The 26,158-nt window shown below is 49.9% G+C and overlaps 1 protein-coding gene across 6 annotated transcripts in view; it reads left to right on the top strand.

Moving 5' to 3' along the window:
* Positions 1–26,158, top strand: part of PTPN12 (protein tyrosine phosphatase non-receptor type 12) — a 425,418-nt gene that overhangs the window by 323,924 nt on the left and 75,336 nt on the right. The window lies entirely within an intron of this gene.

The following is a 26,158-nucleotide window of genomic DNA, read 5'->3' as shown; positions in this document are numbered from 1 at the left end:
ACTTATCTTTCTGTCCTCCTCCACATTCAACTTAGGAGGAACAGCTGCTTAGGCAGGACTCTAGACTTTGTGTCAAAACTACATTGACCGCCTGCTACAGGATGGAGTTGATGACCATCTATTTGTGGACTTAGCTGGCTAAGGGCAAGGTGGTGACCAAACACACTATTTCGTTTTGGGTCATCGTCTCCATACAGATTTTGCGATGTCCTGGCCACGAAAGATCCTCTTGACTAGGGGACGTTTCTGCCAATTCCACCAGTGCCCTGGCTGCTTCTACATCTTTCTAGTACCCCAGTTTCAGACATCTGCCTGCTGGTATGTGCTCTAGCTTGCATGCTTTTGCTAAGCACTACAACCTCCATGTCTGAGGCATGCAGTGACTGGTACTTTGTCCATGTTGTGTTGCTTGGGCCTCCTTGTATAACCAGCACTATTTATTAACAGCTCCCTGCGAGGCACTGCTTTGGAACACATTCATAAGGTGAGGGATCTGTGAGAAGGTGTATTCATTAGATTAAAATGTTGCTTACATTTGGCAGAAATGTTTACTGTAGTCCTAATCTTTCCACATATTTCTCCTTGCCCTCCTTCATTACTTAGTGTTGTGATTAGTAAGATCTAAAAGTATGCAAACAAATTACATGCTTTATTTGTTGCATGGAAAAAGTTTCAGGAAGTGATGCAAGGGTGACAGTTGGTGCCTAATACACTCTGGTGATGTCACATGCGAAGTCGTGGCATGAACCGCATGGCACCACCTGGTCGTTCTGGAACGTCACTGCTAGGAAAATATTTGAGACCATCTAGGAGCATGAAGGATTATTTATAGGGTGAGGAATCTGCCTGTAGAACATGTCTCGCAAAATAAATATATTTACTGAAGGTAAGGACGTTTTTCTTTGACATTCTGCATTATAAGGTATGGTTCCTAATGGGATTCCTTTGTTTAATATTTTTTTTTTTTATCCACGGTGTCGTGTCATTGAGATGTAAAAAAAAGTAGTTTCAAGAACATCCACAAGAAGGATTGAATTTCAAACCCTCTACTTAATTTTCTGTGTAGAGTTTGAGTAACTCAAACAGACCACTGTGATATAGCTAATGCTTTGACATATTTCCAACTCCTTCAGGAAATATTCTTTTGGGTTTTTCAACCATGGTCTTTCTTTTCCTCTACTGAAAAAATTCAACAGAATCTGAATATTTCTGAGATTTTACTTTGTACCTGTAAAGGAAGTCTACTCTTAGATATTGTTTCATGTTTCTATAATTTGTATTGAATTTTGACATTGCACAACCTGAACAATCGCTAAGATTTCTGAAGTAATTGCAATTTTCAGTAACGCCCCCCCTACTCCTCTGCCTCCTTCTACTGTGTAGCTCTTTTACCCTACACTCCCTAGCTTTGAAACTACCCCTCACCTCTTTTATTTTGTTGTCCCTAGGAGTTGATGCTTATTAAAGAAGTTATCTTCATACTACACCTAGTGTTTGAGGATGGGTGATGAGTAATCCATAAGAGGTGACCATGTAGCTGTGAATTCCATTTCCGTTCACTCCCATGCAAGATTTATTTCTATTACTAAAATTCACCACAACTTATTTTCTTTGAGGTCAGTATGTCACCCAGTAGTGTCTGTTTTACAGAGTGTCATTAACACATTATTGGCTATTTAGTCGCCCCCTCCCCCATATCAATTCTGGAGTCCACCTCAGAAACTCACTGGTTAGGACGTCAGGGCAGTGCGTGCTTGCGATTTGGTAGAAGTATGTTATTGAGGACTGCATTTCAGAATCTCCTTATCTTAGGGCAGAAAGAAAGGTGGTTGAATAATGTGCTCCGTTCCTTCCCCAAGGTGTCTAGGCGGCTTACATTTTGTGGGAGTGTAAAGTAGTGTATGGAGTATTTTCTCTGGCCACTTGCTATTCCCACAATGGTTTTATTGATCCCCCAGTGTCTGTGTATTATAATGTATTAAAAAAGAACAGTTGATTAACAGAATGCAGAACATTGTCATACATTATCCCCAGTACAGAGATCTGGGCCTAAATCCATTGTGTATTCCCAATCTTTGTCTGAGAAGGAGAGTCCCAGTTCTCCTAAATCCTTCATCTGGAAGGTGTTCCTCTTATGAATTACCTGTCTTTCAAAGGAATTGGTAAATCCTCTGTGAAGTATGGTCTTATTGTGTTCTGTCTCTCATCTGGGTGTGCCTATATCTTTGCTCTTCATTCTGTCCGAAGTCTTTTTAGGTCTCGCCTGACCCAGCGCATGCGCTGGTCTGGCAAGACATTTAGTAGGTGGGTTTTGAAAGTGCTACCCACATTTTTGTGCTGGCTACAAGCTTGAGTGCACGATGGCGTTCACGCGCACAGCTGCTTCCGGCATTCCCCATCCCTTTTCGCCCAGCCATCTGCCTTTCCTGCGCCAGCCTTCAGCCTCATCTCTGCCCCTCCCCCCGCTGCTGCGCGCATCACGATCGCAATCACTTTCGCTTTGAGAGTGATCGCGATGACTACCCGTACATACATTCTGACCTAACTGCACATGACCTACGTGCCCGTCGGACCGGCCTCCTATGCTCCTTTCGCCCTCAGTCCTAAGCCAGCCACGGTGCTCTGCTGTCGCCCGCCTTTCAAACCTACAGCTCGCCTCTTACACTCCTTACCGGTCTATGTTGGAAACGGACCTTCTGGCCACTTTCAACCTCCAGCATCAGCTCGCCTCTTACACTCCTTACCTGTCTATGTTAGAAACGGACCTCCTGCACCGCTTTCAACCTCCAGCAGCCCTGGCCCCAGTACCCACGGCCTTCTCCGTTTCGCTCCTCACATAGCCGCCATTTTGTTCCAGTAATTTCACTCCCAGTGTTGCCAGGTCTGGATGCAAAAACAAGGGCAAACTGTCAGAGGGAAAAGGCCCGAAAGAAGCCCGCCCACCTGAAAGCAAGCCCATCCCTACATATCGACAGTAACTGTCTAAAAAAGACAACCTGTGACTCATCGCTCCCATTGTTGGTGAACGAAAGTGAATGTTCGTCCACTCTAATCGTTGTCTGTACTTTTCTACCTCATACAGCCTGTGATTTTTTTTCTTTGTTTCAGTGTCTTTCCATTCCCCGCCTGCATTCAACGTGCTCTCTCGGCTGTATTTGGCCACCCGCTTCATTGCCACTTTCTGTATCATTTTTTTATGACCTTTGGCCCGTTTTCGCTCTACTGTTGATATGTCATAAATGCCCATCCTTGACCTCTCTTTGTTCTATCACCCCTGTGTGTTTTTCAAGCCCTCTACTTTTTGCTACCCCTGTTGGTTATTTTCTGCTCTGCAATTTTTTTACCTTGTTTTACAGTGCATACACAATCACATAGGATAAACGTGTGACATGCAAGTTCGCAGAGCCCGTGGACATTCATAACCAAGTGGCAGAGGTAGATAACAAAAGTCCTAGCAGATTGGTTAAGAATTGCTGGTATTTGAGGCCCTGAGTGAACTATTAGAGAGAAAGCAACAGTCATAGAACCCTCGAGAGCGTGTTCCAGAGTCTGTGTGCATATAGAAAGGATGCTTGCTTCCTGTTATTTCTTTGATTTCTATATTTCTGATTATGCCAGTGTGTGGCTCAGTATTCTGATCTAGAGACCATAGATAGTGTGGTGGTAATATAGCTCACTTTCTTAGATTTCATCACCTTGACCATGATACATTATATTTTTAGAAGAATATATGCTGCGAAGCAATATAGCTCTCCTTGCGAGAGAAATAAGGTGCATTTCTTTTGAAACTTGATCGGATGAGACGAATGACTGCATGGCATAAGGTCCTTACCTGCACCAGGATGGCATCTGGTAGGCCGGTAAGTAGTAAGACAAGCATTGGCATAGCCAATATGTCTTGCTTATAAGTGTTTAGCCACGCAACAGTTGATGTTGTTGCACCAAGGATATTGTGCTGCATAACTAAATACTTATAAGGTCCCAAAAGTGAGACCTATTGGCCATGCCAATGCTTGTTTTGATTTGCTGAAGTCTTCATCTGTCCATAAAGCAATAGATCAAATGTTTTGGCATCTGCTTTCTTCCTATTTCTTGAATGCCTCTCTAGGCCTGGCACAAAGTGTGGGTTTCCTGATAAAGGTGTAAGATTGAGAGGGTAGCTCAGCACTCCCTCCATGTACCTCATGGTGTTCCGCACCATAGTGTTTTTTAGCGATTCCTGTGTCTTTTATTCTGCTCCAGGGAAGTTGTGAAAGGGAACCTCATGCAAACATATGCCAATGCATTTCTGTTGATGTGTTGGGACTACTCCTACATATAATCTAGTTTGTAATTTTATTTATTTTGAAGGTTTTATATAGTGCGAACAAGAATCTTGCGTGTATCAGAGCGCTTTACATGTATATATAGAAAACCAGTATAAGCATAAAAAAAACCCTACAGTTTGAGGTGATTTAGATAGAAGGTGCTCAACAGTACAAAACTAGTAATTACAATACGGTGCTCAATAATACAGAGAAATAATTAGAATACAGTAATCAGTAAGTAATTCATGTGAATGTAGCCATGAGAATCGCTTTCACTTCTTTTTTTGAAGTAGGCCGTGGAGGGGTTCAGTCTTGTTTCTGTGGGCAAAGCATTCCAGATCCTGGGGGCCATTCCAGAGAAGGATCGGTTGTAAGTTTTATTTCTTGGCAAAACGTTGTGGTTTCAGTAGATGATTCTTGGAACTTCTGGAGGCTCTATTCCCAGCAGAAAGAACCAGCTTCTGAGCTAGATAGCTCGGAGAATTGTAGTGTAAGGCCTTGTGCGTCATACATGCGATTTTCAGATGAATTCTAGCTTCAAACGGGAGCCAGTTGAGGGCTCCAAGGTCTGGAGAGATGTGAGAGATTCTTTTTGAACCTGTGATGAGTCTTGCAGCTGAGTTGATAGCGGCTCTTAGCAGGGTTGTCGTCGACCTGAGGAGGCCGCCTAGCATTTACGGCCCCATATTCCACTCTAGGGATTACTAGGGCTTGAATTGCATGTTTGAAGTCGTTTGCTGGTAGGAAGGGTTTCAATTTTCTTAGGTTGTTCATGTGGAAATTTGCTCCTTTTGTGGTGGCGCTGATATGGTTCTGCATCTTTAAGTTACTGTCCAGTGTCACACCTAGCAATTTCGCTGATTCAACAATGAGAGATTGCCCTTTGAGTGCTGTTAGGTGCTTCATCCATTCCAGGATGGTGGATGATTTTTTGGTTGGGAGCGATTAGGAGGAACTCCGTTTTAAGGGAGTTTAGTTTCAAATGGTTTTCAGCCAGCCATGTTTGAGTTTTTTGTAGCGTTGTATTGAGAGAATTGATGCCCTCAAGTGAATGGATCTTGATGTAGAGTTGGGTGTCGTCTGCATACATATGGAAATGAATTTTGGAGAGACTGAGAAGTTCTGTGAGTGGTTCCATGAAAGGGAAGAGCCTTGTGGTACTCCTTACATGAACTGGCACGGGGTTGGACAAGGATTGATTGACCTTGAATCTTTGAGATCTATTTTGGAGAAAGGAGGTAAAACAGATAAGTACAGATCCAGATATTCCCATTGTATTTCAGCAGTTCTAGCAAGTTGTCGTGTTTGACAGTGTCCAATGCAGATGACAAGTCGAGTAAGATTAGTAAACAGGCTTCATTTCGGTCAAGGATTTTTAGAGCGTTATCAATTGTGTGTCGTGGCTGATTCGATACTGTGACCTGCTCGGAAGCCTGATTGGAATTGGTTAAGCAGGTTGAATTGTTCAATGTGGTTGCTAAGCTGCGTGTGAAGACATTTTTCCAAGAGTTTTGCTAGAGTGGGGATGTTGGATATTGGGCGATAATTATTTAAGTCCGATGGGTCATCTGTAGGTTTCTTTAGGATAGGGGATACCTGTGCAGTTTTCAGGCTTTTTGGAATGGTTCCTTGAAGGAGGGAGGTATTTATGATCTTGGTCCAAAGAGGTAATAACAGTGGAATGAAGTCTTTTAAGTAGTTAGTGGGAAGCGGGTATGTGAAGTGGTTGGCGGGATTCAGAGAGGTTAGTGTCTTTAATATAGTGACTTCACTGTAATGCTTGTTATAATGGAGCATAGGGTTCTCAGTTGAGTAATTCTCTTTATTGACACTGTCCAACCGAGCTCTGACAAGGTAGATGTTGTCAGCTCACTTTTAATGGACTGCAGGAGTTGTAATTCACTGAAAACAAATTCCTATTTATAGGGGAAATGTATATCCCTAATTATTGGATGAAAGTCTTCACCCACTTGAAAGGAGTATTCTATTTCTGGGTTGTGATGGAGTTCGTGTTTAGGCATGTTTAGGTTAAACCTCACCAAATCTCTGCCACTGCTCCGTCAAGGCAGGAATAGAGTTGGTAGGTTGGTTACCAATAATGGTATATCAACAGTAAAAACTGTGAGTTTGACTGGGCCCAATCCTACTCCTCTTGTTTTTCTGACTCTTCTGGACTTCAAGGTTCTAAGTATATTCCAAATAGCAGGCGGGCCTGCAGGCACCCTGTCTTGCCCTCTTCTAATATGCATGTCTGTTATTCTGCAGTCTTAGTGACAGGACTACATAGCTTGCTTACACCAGTTACATGAATGCATCACCAAATTCCCCGGCTTGCTTGGTCTTTTTGAGGTACTCCCATCTTGTCTTGTCAAATGCTTTTTCAACTCCAGTCTGGATTCCTCCCATAACACCCACCCCACTCTCCCATATATACCAAGGTACAACTCAGAGTCCACTCTGAGGCTAGTCCTAGCATGCCATGCAGTATTTGAACCCTCACCAGAGGGCACTCATCAGGAACGTTTATGCTGCAACTTTTCTTGGTGATGCATTCTCCCACTAAAAAACCTTCAGGCCTTAGTAATTTCAGGAACCCATAGTGGACTTCTACTGGTGGCAGCTGTGCTGCTCCTTACCAGTGCTGGTCTGCACCTCGGTTTCTGCGCCAAAGGCCTTGTCTGCTCCATTTACTCCAGCTTACACTTATGTTGTGCCTACTCCAGATCCTAGTGTGTCACCTGTATCTGAAAGAAACACGTTAGTTAGATTCCTCACCTTAGAATATCCCCAGGCGTCAGACTAGATCCGGAAGATTTTTCGTCAGCAATACCCCTTGCGCGTCGCTAGGCGTCGTCTGCGGCTCCGCGTCCGTCGTCGGCGTCGTGCGCCGGAATGACTTCGTCGGAGTACTTAGACGCCGCCCTCGCGCGCTGACCTCAGTTCTTCTTTTTTCCGCGCCAGTAAGCGCAGATCCGGGAGAGCTACTCCTTTTAGTCTTTTTTGACTAAGTTTTTTGATCCTTTTTGATCTTGTCTCGACTCCGGTGCCGGTAGGATGCCTGGTTTTAAAGCCTGTGCTGACTGCAGCCGCTTGATGTCGGTTACGGACCATCACCGCCGGTGCCTTTACTGTTTGGGCCTCGACCACGACGCGGAGTCGTGTTCGGACTGCAAGGCCCTGACCTCGAAGGCTAGACGGGAGCGGTCCCGTAAGCTTCTTGAGATTCGCCACTCGGCTCCGCGCCTCTCTCGATCCCGGTCCAGGAGGAGGTCCAAGGATCGGTCGCGGAGCCGCAGCCGACGTCATCATCGATCGTCTGGCTCCAAGTCTTCGGGTAAGTCGAAGCACTCCAAGAAATCCAAGAGGCGACACCGCTCTTCGGACTCCCCTTGCCGGTCGCGCGACTCGGCCGAGGGTCAGGGTGGTTCCACCCCCGCGGCTCCAGCGGAGCCGCAGGCGCCGCGCAAGTCCCCATACCCGCCGGTCCCTGGGACTGACGCGACGCCGGCGGAAGTCAGTGCCTTCCTCTCGGCCATGAGGAACCTGGCTCCGCCGTCGACGCCCGCTGGCGCGCCTTCGGGCCCCGCGGATCCGACTGGGCAACCTTGCCTGCCGGCGGGTCCGGCCCCGGTGCCGTCGACTGCTCTGGCCTCGACGCCGCAAGTGCCTGAGGGACCCGTTCCCGAGTCCCCGCTGACGCCGGTCGACCTCGTCACGCCTCCTCTGCCGGCGTCGACACCGGTTCCACCTCCGACGCCGGCTCCGCTCGGCGTCGTGCCCCACTTCAGCCCCGGTCCGGACCCGGCGCCGTTACGGCATCGATGGACGCCGCGTACGGCGCCGCTGGAGACACATTATGTCTATATCGTCCGGCTCCGCACCTTCCTCCTGTTTACCAGGACTCGGATGACGGGGGCGAATGGGAGGGGTCCGAGGACCCTCTGGCCGTTCAGGCTCAGCTGTCACAGGACTGGGCAGATGAACTGGGGGAGGCCAGTGGTCTGGATACCTCTCCAGACACTGGATTCATCTCTCCTCCGACTGTGGCTTCGGAGGAGGGTGCTGCTTTCTCTGTGGTGCTGCGCAAGGCGGCCGCAGCCCTTGGGCTCGAGCTGCCTGCCGTGGCTGTGAGGACTAACGTCCTCACTGAGGTGCTTCAGTCTGCAGCAAGCTCCACTGAGCCTCTGCTGCAATTCAATGAGGCCCTCATTGACGTTCTGCAGGGCACCTGGTCCAAGCCCTCCACAGTTCCTCCTGTGGACAGGAACGTCGCCAGGCGCCACCGCCCTGCTCCGGGCGACCCCAGTTTTCTGTCCCAACACCCCACCCTCGAGAGCCTGGTTATCCAGGCTTCTACCTCCCAATCCTCCTTCCCGACCGCTCCGCCGGACCGGGATTCCAAGAGACTGGAACAGTTTGGCAAAAAGCTGTTCTCCTCCCTTAGTTTGGGCCTGCGGTCCTTGAACACCGCCTGTCTTTTGGACCGTTATTCCCACTCTCTGTGGGATACGGTGGAGGACATGCTGCCCTTGTGTCCGGAGGAGGTCCAGACACGACTTACCCAGGCTCTGGCCGATGGGAGGGATGCAGCGCGACATGCTATCAGATGTGGGCTTGACACTACGGACTCGCTGGGTAGGGCGATTTCTACCACGGTGGCGCTTAGACGTCACGCCTGGCTGCGGTCCACGTCCTTTTCGGGTGATGTCCAGAGCACTCTCATGGACATGCCCTTTGATGGCACTCGCCTTTTTGGTGAGAAAGCGGACAGTGCGCTGAATCGCTTTAAGGACTCCCGGGCTACGGCCAAGTCCTTGGGCCTCTCGGCCCCGCGTTCACAAACTTCCGCCTTTCGCCCCTTTCGTGGCCAAGGAAGGGGTGCCTCCTCACGTCCGCCTAGCCACCAGCCGCAGAACCAACCTGCGCGCGGTCGCGGACGTGGTTTCCGCCGAGGCGGTTCTGGAGGACGACGCGGTCAGCCCAAATCCACCCCGGCAGCATCCGCCTCAAAGCCTTCCTAGTCCGAGCTTTCAGGCCCATTCCACGCTAGTGGGCGGCAGAGTTCGCCATCACCTGCACCACTGGCGGTCCATCACATCGGACAGGTGGGTGCTGCAAATCGTCCGAAGGGGCTACTCCCTCCCCTTCGAGACGTCCCCTCCAGCCATGCCACCGCAGCACCACCGCATCTCGGGGGATCATTTGAATCTTCTCCACGAGGAAGTTTCGGCCCTCTTGGCCAAGGGGGCCGTCGAGCGCGTTCCGTTCCCGGAAGTAGGTCGTGGTTGTTATTCCCACTACTTTCTGGTTCCCAAGAAGGGCAAAGGGGGCCTACGCCCTATCTTGGACCTCCGGAACGTCAATGCCTTCCTCCGGGAGGAAAGGTTCAAGATGTTAACTTTGGCTCAGATTCTAGCTGCCCTAGACCCTGGAGACTGGATGGTAGCGTTGGACTTGCAGGACGCATATTTCCACATCCCCGTCCTGTGTTACCTGCAGTTCATGGTGGGTCAGGAGCACTTTCAGTTTACCGTGCTCCCCTTCGGCCTTACCAGTGCCCCTCGGGTGTTCACGAAGGTGATGGCGGTGGTCGCAGCTCATCTGCGCAGATCAGGGGTTCCAGTCTTCCCCTATCTCGACGACTGGTTGTTGAAGGCGGGCTCGCCCCAGGCAGTCGTCTCCCACCTCCAGACTACGGCGGATCTCCTGCATTTGCTGGGGTTTTCCATCAACGTGCCGAAGTCACACCTGAGTCCCTCTCAGAAGCTCTTCTTCATCGGAGCGGTTCTCGATTCGGCGCAGTTCCGGGTCCATCCACCGGAACAGCGGGTCCGGGATATTCAGGCCCTGATTCCCATCTTTCGGCCTCTATCCTGGGTTTCGGTCAGGCTAGTGTTGCGGCTTCTGGGGCTGATGGCCTCCTGTATCCTACTAGTGCATCACGCCAGGCGGCGCATGCGGGCTCTGCAGTGGGACCTGAAGTTTCAGTGGGCCCAGCATCACGGCAACCTGTCCGACCATGTCTTGATCTCGGAGGGCACTGCACAGCAGTTGCAGTGGTGGCTCACGCACCGCGATTGGGTCACGGGCAAGAGCCTCTCCCTTCCCCAACCGGAGCATGTCGTAGTGACGAATGTGTCCCTCCTGGGATGGGGTGGCCATATGGGAGAGGCGGAGATCAGAGGCCTCTGGTCTCCGGCGGAGTCTCGCCTCCACATCAACCTGTTGGAGTTGAGAGCGATCCGACTTGCACTGAAAGCCTTCCTTCCCTCTGTCAGGGGAAGTGTCGTGCAGGTGTTCACGGACAACACCACCGCCATGTGGTATTGCAACAAACAGGGCGGGGTGGGGTCGTGGACCCTTTGTCAGGAGGCTCTGCGCCTCTGGACATGGCTGGAACACCAGGGCGTCACCCTAGTGGTTCAACATCTGGCGGGCTCTCTGAACGCCAGAGCAGACGAACTCAGCCGCCGGTGCATGATGGATCACGAATGGCGTCTGAACTCCGAAGTGGCGCAAGGTCTCTTTCAGCAGTGGGGAGAGCCTTGGTTAGATCTATTCGCCACCGAAGAGAACGCGCAATGTCAGCAGTTCTGCGTGTTGGAATTTCCAAGGCGGCACTCGCTCGGCGACGCTTTTCGTCACGAGTGGAGTTGCGGTCTGTTGTACGCCTTTCCGCCTATACCACTTCTGCCCAGAGTGCTGAAGAAGATCAGGCACGACCGGACCCAAGTCATCTTGGTGGCTCCGGATTGGGCACGAAGGTACTGGTATCCCGAGCTACTCAGTATGTTGACCGATCCTCCGATACGGCTGCCCCTTCGGGAGGATCTTCTGTCGCAGCGGCAGGGGACGGTCCTCCACCCGAACCTGTCCAGCCTCCACCTCCATGCGTGGAGATTGAGCGGCGGCAGTTGATGCCATTTGACTTGCCTCCTGAAGTCTGTGATATCATTCTGGCAGCCAGGCGTCCCTCCACAAAGACGGTATACGCCTGCCGGTGGAACAAATTTGTGGCATGGTGCACAGCAAAGGCTGTGGATCCCCTTTCCGCCCCTCTTTCTAAGGTTCTCCTCTTTCTTCTTTCTTTGGCCTGGCAGGGCTCTGCCCTGGGCACCTTGAAAGGTTATCTTGCTGCCATCTCTGCCTTCTTGCGGCTTCCTGATCAGCCTTCTCTTTTCAAGTCCCCTGTAGTTACACGCTTTCTAAAAGGCATTACTCACATGTTCCCTCCTGTCCCTTTTGTAATGCCTCAGTGGGACTTGAATCTTGTTCTCACATTTCTCATGTGCGCTCCCTTTGAGCCTCTTCATAATTGTCCTCTTCGTCTGCTGACGCTTAAGACTGCTTTTCTGGTAGCCATCACCTCGGCTAGACTGGTGAGTGAGCTCCAGGCTTTATCATCAAAGCCTCCTTTTCTCTCTGTTCATCTGGACAAGGTTGTCCTTCGGCCTCGTCCCTCCTTTCTTCCGAAAGTGGTGACCCCCTTTCATCTTGGGCAGTCTGTCACCTTGCCCACCTTCTTTCCGCCTCCGCATCCTTCCAAAGAGGAAGAGAGGCTCCACCGTCTGGACCCAAAATGTGCGCTCTCCTTTTATCTGGACCGCACAAAGCAGTTCCGGGTGGACGACCAACTTTTCGTTGGATACGTGGGTGCTAAGAAGGGGGGGAAAGCTGTGCACAAACGGACCATCTCTCGGTGGGTCGTTTTGTGCATCAAAATTTGTTATTCCTTGGCAAAAAAGGACCCTCCTGTTGGGCTGCGCGCCCATTCTGCTCGGGCCACAGCGGCTACTACTGCTTTGGGACGGGGTGTCCCTTTGCAGGACATCTGTCAGGCGGCGACGTGGGCTTCGCTACACATGTTTGCCAGGCATTATTGCCTTGACAGCCCAGTCCGGAGGGATGGCTTCTTGGGCCGTTCTGTCCTCCAGGACTTTCTTGTGTGATCTTGGTTCGCAGACCCACCACCGGGGATGGTATTGCTTGGGTATCTATTCTAAGGTGAGGAATCTAACGTGTTTCTTTCAGATGAACAAGTTACTTACCTTCGGTAACGATGTATCTGTAAGAAACATTAGTTAGTTAGATTCCTCACCGACCCACCCATCCTCCCCGTTCTGCGAACTGACATCTAGGGTTAAGGTTATCCTTTTCAGGCCCCTAGATTTTATTTTTGGCACCAGTGTCGGTCTTTGCATGGCTCTGCGTTCCTGGCGCGGAAAGCTATGTACAAGAACTGACGTCAGCGCGCGAGGGCGGCGTCTAAGTACTCCGACGTCATTCCGGCGCACGACGCCGACGACGGACGCGGAGCCGCAGACGACGCCTAGCGACGCTCAAGGGGTATTGCTGACGAAAAATCTTCCGGATCCAGTCTGACGCCTGGGGATATTCTAAGGTGAGGAATCTAACTAACTAATGTTTCTTACAGATACATCGTTACCTAAGGTAAGTAATTTGTTCTTCCGTTCCGGAGCTGAAATTGGCTCATGCAACCAAGGCGTGACCCCATCTTTGAAAGATTCCCTGCCTCTCTCTCAACGTCAGTGTTAAGGGGGGCTTCTTTGCATATGTTCATGCTAAGCTGTTTAATGTTTGTTTGGTCACTGGCTTGGCCAGGCTTCACTATTAGCACCATTAAAGGTTAGTTGTCATCCCTTTTGACCTTTCTATATTTGTATGGCCATCGTTATGCACATCACTGGTTGTGATGCGTGTTTTTAAATAGCTCACATATGCACTCTTTATTGTGCCTCAATAGGAACTAAACCTTGTCCTTACGTTCTTGATGTGCATACCCTATGAGCCTATGCACAGTTGCTCACTGAGATGGCTGACCTTTTAAGATGATGTTCTCCTTTGCACTTTGTGCTCTGTGTCAGTGAACTGTAGGTGCTGTCAGTGCAACCTCTATATAGCACCTCCTTCCCTCTGAATTTGGTGCTTAAAACTTGCACTTCCTTTCTGCCAAAGGTGATGTCACCTTTCCATGTATGACAGTACATCACTATGCTGTCTTGCTTTGCCACATCTTCTGAGGGGAGAGGTTTCACCGGTTGGGCCCAAAAAGCCCCTTTAACTTTTACTTTGAGTGCCCTAAGAATCAACTGGTGGAAAGCCAACTTTTTATCGGCTATGCCGGTGCTAAGAAAGGAAATGTGGTTCAGAAGTGAACCTTGGATCTTCAAAAAAAACATGCCATGACCACAAATGAACTTTCTTGATGGTCTTGGTGCTCCTTATGACTGAGCCAGCCAACGCTGCCAATAGGGAGTTAGCTAGGGGTAATCTGGCGTGGAGCACCTGCCAGGCTGCTACATTGGTGACCATGCATGCACACCTTCACCAGTCCTTACTATTTCAACAGCCAAGTGTAAAGAGGGAAATTTTTCCTGATTGGTCTTGCAAGACTTCCTGGTATAAATGCACTATCTGATAGAGACTTCTAGCTGCAGATTCCTTACCTTTGAATTCCCCAGGCATCAGGCTGGATCCGGAAACTTTTGCTGAGCAATACCCCTTGCCCGCGACGTCGGGTGGCTCCATTCAACTCCGCGTGACGTCCTTGGCGTCGGTAGCGTTGGTTATGACGTTGTGGTGCCTGTTGGACTTGGCCCTTTTGGCAGGTTCACCCTGAAAGTTTTTGCATCGTCCTAGCCTTTTTCTGTAACCTGGTGTTGGTGATTTTAGGCCTCTGGGCACTTTAGCACTGTGGCCCAGTGTAAAGTGCATGCGCTCTCTGAGTGCATGTGGTCAGATTGGCCTACCCTCTCATAGGAATGCATGGGGGATGAGTGTTTCCATGGTAATTCCTGGTATGAGGGGAGTGCAGGGTCGAGTTTAGTATGTATGAACTCATGAGGATAAATGCTGCGCAATTGTGTGCGCAGATTTATGGTGACTGGTGGAGAAATGCCACTTTTAGAAGTTGGCATTTCTGTGTGCTATGTGTCTGCCTTCCTGATGTGAATTGCATGTCTGGCTTGTGAGTGACAGGAGCTGAGATGTGTGGGTGGCTCCAGGAGGGGCAGGGCGAGTCAGCTAGGCTGAATGGGACACCTGGGATGAGAGTAGTGGGAGGAGAAATCCCCTGACTCTGAATAGGACTGTGCCCAGGCTGTACGGTGCTGGCTCCGCCCCCTGTGGTGTGTCTGATCACTGAGCCCCCACCTGACAAAGGGGAGAGGAGCTGGGCAAAACGAAGTGCTCCAAATCCCCCCCATAACCAGTTCTGACTGGTATCCCCAAGCCCTGTGCTGTGACACAAAGGGATTTTGTGATATAAATATAGGGGCTGTGACTCCATGAAAATGTTCAGTCTTGGTGTGCTGTTCCTACCGGGGCGTGCTGCTGCTGGGGCCCAGGGGATGCTTGCCATGAGGTCTTGCCTTCCTGGGCCCTGCGTTGCCCCTTGATGCATAAAAGGACTTTTTGGGACCTTTTTCTGATCCTCCATGACCTTGAGGAGCTTGTTCCTGATTTTGCACCCTAGGAACGCTAGACTAGTGTTCCTTTTATTTTCCCAGAAGAGGAGCGTGTATGCTCCGCAGCACTGAGATGCCGTCTGTGTAAAGGGAATCCCTGTGGTAGGGATTCCCCGTAGTGCCGGAATCATGGGTGCCCACCCCGCATACTGGTGCCTTTTATTTGTCTTGCAGGTGCCCACCCCGCATTTGGACTTCCTTGTAAGTTTGGAGAGCGGGTGCCCACCCCGCTTTCATGTTGTTTTTCCCACGGGAGCTCACACGCGTTTCACAGCCGCGGCCCGAGACGCTTTTGAACTTTTCTCCCGGCCGCTACCAGCACGACCCGGAAGACGGGCATAGTTGCCTGGTTGTGGGCGGAGCTTAGTACTCTCCCCCAGAAGTGACCCAGGCCTCCCCGTGAGCTGGGGGAGACCCGGGTGTTGGCCGAAGCCAGGCGGGAGCCCATCCCGCACTGGCGAGCCAAAGAGGAAGCGCCGCATCCGAAGACCCAGGCTGGAGCCCACCCCGCACTGGGACGTGCTGCGGTGGAAGTTTGGAGCCTGGCGGGCTCCACATCCAAGTATCGGGTCCCAGGAGGGGGCCCGGGTGAAGAGGGAGCCCCGTGTCTTGCTGGCAGTACAGAGGGAGACGCCAGGTGTCCGCGAGGCATCCCGTTGAATGAGGGCTGGGCGGGACAGCTATCTTTCCTGAGCGAACCCGCTGTTGCGGTCCGCTCCAACGTGATTGGTGTATTGTTGTTTAAAGGGCCAGAGGGGCCCATGTTCTGGTGATGGCCATTTCCCTGAGCGGGCCCGCCGTCCCGGGCCGCTCCAACAAGGCGGGCAAGTTTTGTTTAAAGCGCCAGGGGCCAAGTTTGAGAAGCCCCGTGGGGGCCATAGGGCACAGATGTGCCAAGGCCCCCCTTCACTTGATTTACCCCCACTGCCCCGTTTGCAGAGGGCAGCTGCAACGATGGCCATAGTTGTTTTGAGAGCCCCAGAGAGGCCCAAAAGGCACAGTTGTGCCAGGGCCCATTATGGGTTCTCAGCTGTGCCGCACCAGCGCGGGCAGCTGCAACATTTTGCCGCATTCCTTTTCCTACAGAGTCCCAGTGGGGATCCCAAGGGCCCAGTGAGAGCCCAGGCCTTCATGTGAGATGCCCAGCTGCACGGCAAGTAGCGTCAGCTGCAACGTTTAGACCATAGTTCTTTGGGGACATGTCTTCTGAGTTAGGAGTGAGATGCACTCCTTTGCCCCATACTTTCACAGCTGCGCAGCACTTAGTGCCAGCTGCTACGTTTAGGCCTGCGCAGAGTGCACACCCTGGACCTCCGCTGCACAGGCAGCAGCCCTGACATTCCGGACACAGGGCGTTTGAGCCCCTTTGAGAGGGCCAATTGGCCAGGGTGACTGTGACGTTATTAGGGCGCCGGGCCCTAATGTGATTAATGCCTCTACTATGGTCTTTATTAGGAGACTATGTGCTAAATGTGATTCAAGTAGTATGATTTACACACCCTGTTTGATGCCTCTAACTGTGGTTTAGGTATGAGGTTATTTGCAGAATATGGTTTATGCTTGGGAGGTTATCCTCCACTGTGATTTATGCCCCTAATGTGAGTTCTGCTTAGGAGGTGCTGGTCTAATGCGTTTAGACTTATCAGATGATTGCATAATGTGTTTATGCTGGTGAGGTTGGCGCAGAATGTAATTTGCGCCTAATGTGATACTGTGCATAATGTGTTTGTTACAGGCTGATGCTGAGTGCAGTGGTTAACAGTGATTATTGGTTGTACATATATATGTCTTACTTTTACTAAGTTCGCTTTGTGATGGTTCTGACAGTGGTCCAGTGGGCCCTGTCAGGTGTATATAATCCCTTGTAGATATGACCTAGTGCCAGGTGGCACCATGTATATTATGTGATTACTATTCTAATGTGTTATGAGAATACAAAGGCTATTTTTGATATAACCTTGTGTGGAGTTCCTTTTGTGGTGTGCCTAGTGGGTTGCTGCTGTGTGTGTGTGTTGCGCAAACTCTTTACACATTGCCTCCGGAATAAGCCTGACTGCTCGTGCCAAGCTACCAAGGGGGTGAGCAGTGGTTATCTTTGGCGTATAACTCCCTTGCCCTGACTAGAGTGGTGGTCTCTGCCTGGCTTTGGCGCAAGCCTTAGCCAACCAGAGGTCCCATTTCTAACAGTGCCTATATAGGAAACTATGGGGAAGTCAGTGGTCTGGATACTTCCCCAGACACTGGCATGCTGTCTCCACCTAACGTGGCTACGGAGAAGGGGGCGTCCTATGCCATGGTGGTTAAGAGGGCAGCTGAGGTCCTTGGACTGGAGCTGCCCTCAGTGCAGGTCAGGACTAATCTCCTGACCGAAGTTCTTCAACATGGGGCTTCCATCTCTGAACCCCTATTGCCCTTTAATGAGGCACTTACGGATGTTCTTCTATGAACATGGTCCAAGCCTAGCACAGGGGCTCCTGTGACTAGGACGATTGTACGCTGCCATCGCCTGGCTCCGGGCGACCCAAAGTTCCTCAGCCAACACCCCTCCCCAGAAAGTTTGGTGTAGCAGGCCTCTACTTCCTATGTTGCGTTCCCTTCCACCCCTCCGGATAGGGAATCCAAGAGACTGGACTTGTTTGTGAAGAAGATATTTTATTCCTCCAGTCTGGCATTGTGGTCGGTGAATACCGCATGCGTGTTGGGCCGTTTCTCCCACTCTCTTTGGGAGACTGTTGTGCAGGTGCTGCCTCAAGTCCTGGAGGAGGCCCGGGCTGTGCTCTCCCAAGCTGTTAAGGACGGGAGAGATGCAGCAAAATTCGCCAGACGGTGTGGTTTGAATACGACTGATTCGCTGAGTGGGTCAATTTCAACGACGCTGGCCTTGAGGCTTCATACAACTGCCCTTTGATGGAACCTGCTTTTTTAACGAAAAGGCAGACTCTGCCCTGGTAGGTTCAAGGACACTCGAGCTACGGCCAGATCCTTGGGCCTCTCCTCATGTCCAGTCTTCCTTTCGTGGCAACAGAAGGGGTTCCAGCCATGTCAGCCCTATCCTAGCCACCGTTCCGCTCAGACTACCCAAGCAGTGCGTGGACGCGGTACATTCCGTCTTCAGAATGGAGGCCAGAAGTTGTCTGCCACACTGCCCCCGGCAGCTGCAGCCTCCAAGCACTCCTAGGATGATTCTGCAGACCCACAATACTCCAGTGGGTGGGAGAATTCGTCTTCATCTCCCCCGTTGTAGATCTATAACAGACAAGTGGGTCTTGCAGATCGTCCAGGAGGGCTATTCTCTTCCTTCCTTTTCCTCCTACTATTCTACCAAACTCGGGAGCGTCTGGCGGAGGATCATTTGAAGTTGCTCCAAGAGGAAGTTACAGCTCTGTTGGCCAAGGGAGCTATAGAAAGGGTCCCTGCTTCAGAAGTAGGTGGTGGCTGTTATTCCTGCTACTTTCTGATTCCGAAGAAGAACAAGGGGCTTCGGCCCATTTTAGATCTTTGTTCCGTCAATCTCCCCCTCAAAAATGAGAAATTAAAAATGCTCACATTGGCTCAGGTCTTGTCTGCCCTAGACCAAGGAGACTGGATGGTGGCGTTGGACCTGCAGGATGCATATTTTCACATTCCCATGCTGCCGTACCACAGGCATTACCTGTGGTTCAAGGTAGGCCACAAGTATTTTCAGTTTACTGTGCTCCCCTTCATTCTTACCAGTGCCCCTCGGTTGTTCACCAAGGTGATGGCGGTGGTTGCAGTTTATCTGCGCAGGTTAGGGGTGTCCGTCTTCCCCTGCCTAGATGGCTGGCTGTTGAACTCTTCCTCACCCCAGGCAGTCATCTCCCACCTTCAGACTATGGCGGACCTCCTGCATTTGCTGGGTTTCTCTATAAACGTGGCGAAGTCACACCTGACTCCTTCTTAGGCGCTCCCTTTCATTGAAGCTGTTCTGGACACAGTGCAGTTTTGGGCTTATCCCGAGCAGTGAGTCCAGGATATTCAGGTTATGATTTCGATATTTCAGCCTCTATCCTGGATTTCGGTGAGGTTGACTGAGGCTGTTGGGTCTCATGGCCTCCTGCATCCTGTTGGTGAGACATGCCAGTTGGTGTATGCAGGCTCTGCAGTGGGATTTGAAGTTCCAATGAGCACAGTATTGGGGAAGTCTCATGGTTCAGATCTCGAAAGGAACTGAGAGGGATCTGCCATGGTGGTTAACGAACTGCGATTGGGTCAACGGCAGACCTCTCTCCCTTCCCCAACTAGATTTCACAGTTGTGACGGATGCGTCACTTCTGGGATGGGGCGGCCACATGGGAGAGGCGGATATCAGGGGTCACTGGTCTCCGGCGTAGACTGGGATCCACATAAACTTGTTGGAGCTCCGAGCGATTCGATTGGCATTAAAGGCATTTCTTCCCTCTGTCAGGAGGAAGTTAGTGCAGGTGTTCACGGACAACACCACCGCCATGTGGTACTGCATCAAGCAGGGCGGGGTGGGGTCGTGGACCCTTTGTCGAGAGGCCCTGTGTCTCTGGACATAGCTGGAACAGCAGGGCATAACCCTGGCGTCTCCAGTCGGAGGTGGCGCAAGGTCTCTTTCAGCAGTGGGGAGAACCTTGGTTAGATTTCATCGCCTCCGATGAGAACGCGCAATGTCAGCAGGACTGGGCGCTGGAGTTTCCAAGGCGGCTATCACTCAGCGACGCGTTTTGTTGCAAGTGGAACTCAGGCCTGTTGTACGCCTTTCTGCCCATACCACTCCTGCCCAGTGTTCAGAAGAAGATCAGGAGCGACCGGGCCCAAGTCATCCGTGTGGTGCCGGACTGGGCAAGGAGAGTCTGGTATCCAGAGCTTCTGAGCACGAGTGTCGATCCTCCGATCAGGCTGCCCCTTCGGGAGGATCTTCTGTTGCAGCAGCAGGGGAGGGTTCTCCACCCAAACCTCCCAACTCTGCGCCTTCATGCATGGAGATTGAGCAGCGGCAGTAGCTGGCCTTTGAGCTTCCTCCCCAAGTCTGTAATGTTATTCAGGCGGCCAGACGGCACTCCACTAAGTCGGTATACGCCTGCCGTTGGCAGAAATTTGTATTATTCTGTACAGAAAGGTCTATTGACACTCTTTCTGCTCCTCTTTCTACTGTCCTTCTATTCAGCCTAAGCCTTGCCCAGCAGAGCTCTGCCTTGGGAACTCTCAAGGGTTACCTTTCTGCTCTGTGCTTTTTTTGCGGCTGCCAGACTAGCCCTCACTTTAAATCTCCTGTTGTAAATAGTTTTCTAAAAGGGCTAACTCATTTATTTCCACCCACGCTCTTTATTATGTCTCAATGGGACCTTAATTTGGTCCTCACTTACCTGATGTGCGCTCCTTTACTAAATTGTCCATCAAAACAGCCTTTTTTAGTGGCGATTACATCGGCCCGGAGGGTGAGTGAATTGCAGGCGTTATCCAGCTCGCCTCCTTATCTTATGTCCTTTCCAGACAATGTGGTGCTTCGCACCAGGGCATCATTCTTACCAAAGGTTGTGACCCCATTCCATTTGGGTCAGTCCATTACTTTGCCCACCTTCTTTTCTCCCCCACATCCCTCTAAGGAAGAGGAGCGTGTCCACTGGCTGGACCCAAAAATAGCATTGTCGTTCTACTTTGACCGCACAAAAGCGTTCCGGGTGGATGACCAACTCTTTGTGGGGTATGTGAGAGCAAAAAAGGGAAAGGCTGTGCAGAAAAGAACCATCTCTCGCTGGGTTGTTCTCTGCATTAATATCTGTTATGCCCTGGCGAAGAAGCAGCCTCTTGCGGGATTAAGGGCCCGTTCCACCAGGGGAAAGGCTGCGACTCCGGCCTTGGCAAGGGGTGACCCAGTTCAAGGCATCTATCAGACAGCGTCGTGGGCATCACTGCACGTGTTCACAAAACATTGCCTTGATGGTCAAGTATGCAGAGACGGGCATTTTGCCCATTCAGTCCTGCAAGACTTTTTAGTCTAGCTCATGAGTCTGTAACCCACCGCCGGGATGTTATGGCTCGGGTATCTAATTCAAAGGTAAGGAATCTGCAGCTAGAAGTCTATCGGATGAACAAGTTACTTACCTTCAGTAATGCATTATCTGGTAGAGACTCTATCTAGCTGCAGATTCCTTACTGCCCCACCCATGCCTCCCCACTTTGCGAACTGATGTAGTAGGTTTAGGGTTACTCCCCTTTCAGGGCCCTAGTTTTGCACACGTTTAAGTCAGTCACTTCATGACTCTGCGCTTCTGGCGTGGAAAAAACGAAAAGCACTGACGTCCGCCCGCCATGGTGGTGCCTATAAAAGCACCGCAGTGTCATAACCGATGCCAACGACGTCACGCGGAGCCTAATGGAGCCACCTGATGTCGCGCTCTAGGGGTATTGCTCAGCAAAAGTTTCTTGATCCAGCCTGACGCCTGGGGAATTCAAATGTAAGGAACCTGCAGCTAGATAGTCTCTACTAGGTAATGCGTTACTGAAGGGTAGTAACTTTCTTTTTGACTCTCCACTTTTGCGATATACTGCTTTGGCATGTGTTCAAAAGATGAGTAATCTGCATTTACAAGTATCCATCAAAAGAACAAGTTACTTCGGTAATGCTCTTTCTGGTGGATACATACATGCAGATTTTGCACGCCCTGGCTCCTCACCTTGCTATGAAGTGGACATTTTTTGGTCCAGAGGTAGTTTAAAGAGCTGGTCTCTGACACTTTGACGGTGGAGCTGGGGTTGGTAGATATGCCACCAAAAGAGCTGATGCCTGCTCCGCAGCTAGAGGATGTGCCTTCCCTGGCCCCTTGTGCTGACCCCCGCACACATTTTGACGGTCTCCCAGCTAATGCTGGTGTTTCTTTAATATAATTTTTGCAAACGTTCCCCCCTCAGCACACTCTGGTGCGCCTCCAGGCCTCCTGTTGTATCCGAACCCTGCGCTAGTCTGTGTGGTTCCAGCACCTCTGAACTTCACTTTGATGCATCTGCTCCTCATTCTCCACTGAATGGCTTGTCTCCTGTTCTTCAAAATGCTATTGGCTTGGACACATTTCCCAATGTTGATTTAGCCTTTCGGAGCCTGCTGAGGAAGTGGCTTTGTTCACTGTGCTAGGCCGCTGAAGTCATAGAGCACATTGCTGCAATTTAATAATGCCTTAATATCCCCATTTTAGGGGCTTGGAACAAGCTGTCCTCTGCTTAACTGCGAGGTTGCACGCTGTCCTCTTGATCCTGAGGATCCACATTTTTGACATCTCTCCTGTCTCCTGAGAGCCTTGTAGTTCAGGCATCTTCATCTTGTAAACAAAATCCAACTTGCACTTAGCTCAACTAATATGACTTGCCTTTTGGTCTGATTTTCCCATGCTTTTTGTAAAGTGACTTAGCTACTTGTTCCTAACTTGCCTCCCAATCTCCTTGATCATTTGCCAGAGGTTGTGCGTGACTGACTACAATCCATCACTAGTAACACTAGGCCCTTCAAATTATTGGCAATAGCTATGCCTTTACCTTTCAGGACTTGCTTCCCTCCATTTTTCCTCTACCATCTCTGAGGAGAATATCTTACAATGGAAATTCTTTTCCCTGTTACTCAAGGATGGAGTGGATCTCATACCAGCAGCTGAGAAAGGACAGGAATGCTACACTCTGTTTCCCATTTCTGAAGAAGGACCTGGGCCTTCTTTCCATTCTGGACTTGCATATTCTTATTTCTTTCCTACATAAGAAGTTTAAGCTAATGTAATCACCCCTGGTGTTGCTGGCTCGGAAACATGGTGAATGGATAATGTCCTCAACACTTCAGGACACATACTTCCACCTATCGGTTTGTAAGTCTTACAAGTTCTGAAATTAGTGGTGACTTAGGCACCTCATGCATTCACAACAGTTATATTAGTTTGTCAGTTCATAGTCGCAGGTCGGTGGTCTCTGTAATCCTGTGTCTTGACGACTGGCTGCTGAATGCACATTGGCTGCAGCTGGTGTCTGAACACCTTTGGTCTATGGTCTCTCATACTTCTCAACCTGAGATTTTCCAACCTTCCAAATCACACTTCCAGCCTTCTAAATGACTATTCGACTACTACTCTTTTTCAGGCAGAGCTTGGACACACTGCCTGTCAAGACCGGTCTGCCTCTCTGACTGATTTGGGGGATATTCTTGCTGTGATCCTGATTTTTCTTGGGTAACTTATTTTCCTATCCTGAAAGACCAGTTAACCTTTTGCATCCCACTTGTACCTCGCTCAAGTTGGCATATGCTTGTGCTGCAATAATGTCTTCGCTTACAGTGGACACAATTCGGGAATCCACCCTGACAATGTTTGGATTCCTAAGTCAATTACTCAAAACCTGCTCTGCGACTTGCCCTATTGGCCACAGTGGTAAGTGTTGAAGCTTCCCTTAGTTGGGGCGGCTATCTTTGGTCACTAGAGGACCAGATGCTCTGGTCATCCTCTGAGCAGAGGTGTGGCTTGAAATGTTTTGAACTTTGTGACGTGCACCCTCAAGGTGTTTCCGCCTTTCATTTGTGGTAATTCAATCCAAGTGTTAACTGACAGTGCTACAGAGCTGTGATATTTCAACAAATATGTCAGCGTAAGCTTGCTCTGTCTCTGTGTGGATATGCTGAAAATATGGTTGTGAGCACAGATTCATGGCGTTTGGCTAGTGGGGAGCTATCTGTTAGGTTCCCTGAACATGTCCGCAGACAACCTCAGTCAGCGCCACTCTACTGAGAACTTTTGGGGCTATCCTCAGGTGGAGCTCTTCACTTCCAAGGAAGCATGCAGTGCATGTGGTTCCGGTTCATGCAGGTTTTATGAAATAGATTGCTGGGTGGCTCGTCCAGTCTGTGGTGGGACTTTCAACCCCACTACGCTTACCCTGTGGATCCTCAGATCCCTTATATTCTGAGAAGCTAAGCTGCATGAGGACCGGGCACAGGTGATCTTGATTGCACCAGATTAGCCTTAAAGGATGTAATACTCAGATCTTCTTTACCCATCCCTGGGTTCCCCATTCCACTGAGTAGATCTTTTCTCACTGCATGAGGGTTAGGTCCGGCACCCTACTCTCCAGAGCCTCCACCTTTTATGTCAGGGCAGTCTGAGTGCTCTTGACCTGCTCCCTAGTTGTGGTCTGCCGTTCTGTGAGCATTTAGTCCATTAACTAAATCTGTCTATGCTGGGTGATGGTCCCTCTTTGTTAACTGGTATGTGGGAGTGGATGTTGACTACTCAAAGGCATACTTATGATGAGCTGGATTTTGCATTATCCCGTGCCCACATCAAGGCTTTACTGTGGGTCCAGTTCAGTTATTTGTCCTCCCTTTTGTCCTTTGACCAAATCCCATATTTTCTTGCACTTTTTAAAGGCGATGGTCTATTTGTTTCCCCTCCTCCCTTTGTGATGCCTCAGTGGGACCTTAATGCGATATTCAAATTTTTTGATGGATACATGTAACTACACATTCCTCACCTTCAGAATATACGCCAGACTGTATCAAGCAGTTTTAATAGCTGTGCTCCTGTGTGCCGTCATGTGGGTGCCGTGCAACTCCACGGTGACTTTGTTCTACGTGAAAGTGACGCTCCATATAAGTGCCACCTCCGCATGGCAATATCAGTCTCTTTTTGTACATGGATCTGAACTCCTCTTTTTTTTTTGTTTCGCGAGTTTTTAAAACTGAATTTTAGTGTGCAAGGGAACCATGTTCCCGACGAGAAGTACAGGATTCAAACCATGCTGTGACTGTCATCAACAGATCTCACTGATTGAGCCGTATGAGTTGTGCCTTGATGTTTGAGCTCGGGCATGACTCCATTGTGTGAGGAACATGCCTGTATACACCCGGAGGTGAACCTGGACCATGAAGCGAGGCCTGCGAACATCTAAAGAAGTAACAAAAGCCCAGCTCCTGCTCTTTAATCGATGGGTCTGACCCCTTTCCACTCTTGAGACCGATCCTGCAACAAGTCCTCTTTGCGATCTCCCCACATTCTACATAAACTGAAAACACACAAGCATTAAGGTGCCTCTTGATCTCGGTCTCTACCACTGATTAATGAGTTGATCCAGGTGTGCCCCAAGATTCGTGGGCCATCAGCAATGCTGCAGCAGTTTGAGTCCTTTAAGGAGGATATACTGTGTACTTTTGACACTCTTCCAGTTTCCTCTACCACACCTTTGAGCCCCAAGGATCTGCAGGAGCCTCCAATCAGGTTACTGCAGTTAAATGCGCCCTAGTGCCATCATAGTCCCTGTAACCCACTTCTGGTTCCACCCGACTATGATGCTGACTTTCATTGTGGCTCCAAGACTTTTGTCGGTCCCTTCTTCATTGACAGTGATCCCGACGCTACCCGTGAGAGATCCTCTGCTGACAATGGTGTCTGAATGGGTCTCAACCCCAACCAAAGTCACGCTCTGATTCCACTCTGTTGTCCTCAGTTATACGCTTCCTCTACCACTGTGCCATTCTGATTTGCTCCCCAGCTTTTCACTGCCATCCCTGACTAGAGTTTGCCACCACTAGGAAATGACAATGGAGATGATGGGAATGATTTATCCCCACATTATGATGACATTTTTGTATATGGATTTACAAGAGGTCATTGGACTTGATGCTTTCCTTTATACAGGATTGACTTCCCCTCCTTGGGTCACCAACAGAAGAGAGTGCTTACTGTACTGTAGTCATCAGACATATTGTTGAGGTTCTGGATCTGCAGCTTCCCACTGAGGTTAAAACAAATATACCTACTGAAGGTCTACAGCCTGGCCAACTTCTTCAGATCCCTTATTACAGTTGAACAAAGCCAGAATTGATACTCCTACAGACACTTGGTGTAAACTTTGCTCTAGCCCACCGGTGAACAGGCAAGTGGGCAGACACCATAGACTACCAGTGACCTTGATTTTCTTATACAGCATCTTACTCCTTAGTTTGATGATCCAAGCTTTTACCAGCAAGGTGAGTTCTAATAAGTTCCCCACAAATCTCCCTAGATTCGGAGTCGAAAAGGATTGAGGCATTCTGTAAATGCTTGTTTTGCAGCGCAAATCTTTTCTGGATTTACATGCTGTGCGTTATTCCATCATCTAGGTGGTTGGATCCCAAATCCTCCACTTTTTCGTAGCCCTTCTATTTTAGTTTTTTGTCGTCGTTTGGTTCGAAAGGCTCCCCCATTTGGTACTTCTTGTGATGATGTATGCCTTCCCCGGAATCTCCCGCTCTTGGTCGTCCTCTACAGATTCTTTTTTTTTTTTTTCCCACTGTTTGGTCTGGATGCTTGATTCTTTCCCATCCTCTTGATGATGCCTGATACCTCCTCCAACATGAGGAATAAGAAAGTT

Source organism: Triturus cristatus, chromosome 4_1 (genome assembly GCF_964204655.1).
Source record: "Triturus cristatus chromosome 4_1, aTriCri1.1, whole genome shotgun sequence".
Lineage (NCBI taxonomy): Eukaryota > Metazoa > Chordata > Amphibia > Caudata > Salamandridae > Triturus > Triturus cristatus.
This window is presented reverse-complemented; position numbering and strand designations above follow the sequence as displayed.